The sequence below is a fragment of the Cyprinodon variegatus genome, unplaced genomic scaffold (assembly GCF_000732505.1).
Source record: "Cyprinodon variegatus isolate N-32 unplaced genomic scaffold, C_variegatus-1.0 Scaffold79, whole genome shotgun sequence".
NCBI classification, from domain to species: domain Eukaryota; kingdom Metazoa; phylum Chordata; class Actinopteri; order Cyprinodontiformes; family Cyprinodontidae; genus Cyprinodon; species Cyprinodon variegatus.
This window is the reverse complement of record NW_015150532.1, coordinates 454,486-456,831: the sequence shown is the minus strand read 5'-3', so window position 1 is coordinate 456,831 and position 2,346 is coordinate 454,486.

Here is a 2,346-nt window from a genome sequence, read left to right as displayed (position 1 = left end):
GTATGATTTATACCTCTACTTGAGCAATAAACATTAATACTTTAGACACTTCTGACTATTTCTACAGTGATCAGTGTTTATTCATACCTAAAGGGTCATTTACCACATCAGCAATGTATAGAGTGTATTTCTTTAAAGTTAAGACTAGTTTAAAGTTAACTTCATTGAAAAGTACAGTGCTTTTCCTTAAAAAATAAAGACATTTCTATGTGACCCCAAACTTTTTAACGGTAGTGTATATTGTCATTTTTTTGGTCAAACCTAAACTGGAATTTTTACATTCTGCACAGATTCTTGAAAATGAGCACAACATACACAGTGGATCTTTTCCTAACATTTTGTCAAAGAGGATAGTTACAGCAGTTCTAAATACAAGTCATTGTTTCACTCTGAATCTACTGGTCTCTATGAGAAAACTAAAAACGAAAGAGATGTTTTCAGCTTCAAAAAATCTCAGTATGGATCCAAATAAAAAATCAAAAATGGACCAACTGGAGGAAAACATGGGAAGAGACTTGTGGAAGGGATGTCTTTTCATTTTCCCTGTAACAGATACTTTTGCTCCTATATACTCTAGATGACATAAATCTGATTTAAAGTGTGAAAAGTTCTTAAATTATCCATGACGATCTCATTTTCTTGCATTACAGAAACATTAATGTTTTTTTTAACAGAAAGTCTGGAGATTTGTTGCATTGACTGTACATTATCCTAATGTTAGATAATTCTCTCGCTGTTAAGAAAGGGAGGGCATGACCTCAGCTGGGGAGAAGCTGGAATATCCTGTTGCTCTAATTCTTACATCCGTTAATATGGGGCGAGATGAAAAACATGTCATCTATTTTAGTATGTGGCAGATGTTGCAGTCCTCTCATGCTTCTCTAGCCTGTTGCTAAAAAGTGGGCTGAAAGCTNCACCACAGACCCACTTCGAAAAATCACAGAGACTTAGACTTAGACAACTTTTATTATCAGACTGAATTCGTTTTGTACAGCTTTAATGACATTTCAATTTCTTAAAGTGCAGCAGTGATCAGATGTAAACGGTATGGGAGAAAAAACATGGTGCAAAAAAACGCATTGATATTGAAGTTCAGGGCATAAAATATATACGTGTAGGAGTCATAAATAAAAAGATGCTTTGATGTTCGTTTGTCTGAGTTTATAGCTGTTATGGTTTTGTTTTTATTTGTTGGTTTGGTTGTTTGTTTTTAGGGGAATGGATCAATAAGATATGGGAAGAGTTTTATAATTGGGCATATCACTCACCTGTGGGAGTGTCACTGGCAGAGAGTGGCTGAGTGGGCCGCTGTATTTTTATGTTTTCCTCAATGCAAATCACTGTAACCTACGTTTGACAATTTATATTTTGGATTAGTTGTTTATGTCTTTGTTGTGAATAAAGTTCACATCAGCACCATATTGATCTCAGGGGATTCCTTTTTTGAACGAGCGCGTCAGACAAGGAACGGTCCGACCTCAGCCTCTCAGCAGCTTTTTTTGTTTCCTGAAGTTGCAGCAATACGGTGCAAATAAGCAGGGTTTTGGTTTGGTGTTATCAGTGTGATGCAGAGTCTGTGATATGATTTAGAGTTTTCTCAACAGTTCAGCTGTCTGATGGCAGTGGGGAAGAAGCTGTTTCAGATTCTCCTAGACCTGCATCGAATGCTGCGAAGCCTCTTCCCAGAGGGCAGCAGGGAGAACAGTCCATTGTGGGGGTGTGAGGGGTCATTGATGATGTTACAGGCTCGGGACACGCAGCGCTGGGATGAAATGTCTTTAATGGAAAGAAGAGGAGCCCCGATGATCTTCTCTGCTGTTCTCACCTTCTTCTTGTCTGAGGCGCTGCAGCCTGCACAGTGAGGCAGTTGGTCAGAACGCTCTCTATGGAACAGTGTAGTTCCAATTAAGAAAAAAAAAAGTCTAAAAACATTAGAATGTTAAGATGTAGAATAATAGGAGCTTGGTCAATTAATGGCAGCTTGGTCAAAATGAAATAGATGCAGATACTATTTGTTTTGCCACCAGAGCCGATCTTCCTCAGAACATTTGGATATTGTCATTTAGACCTTCCTTAGACAGTAAAGGTGTTTATATTTGTTTTTGGACATGAAAAAAGAGCTAATGCTAACCATGGTGTTACCAACTCTCTAATTACAACTCTCTAATTACACCAGAAAATGACCAATACTGAGCTGGCAAACTGAGCTTGGATTTGACCTCAGGAAATCAAGAGACTATATTTATCCTTAGAATATATCCTACTATCTGACAAACACAGAGTATTACTGGTTGGTTTTACTCAGACTAATCTTTACAGTACCCTGAACTGACGGAGGTCTTTTCT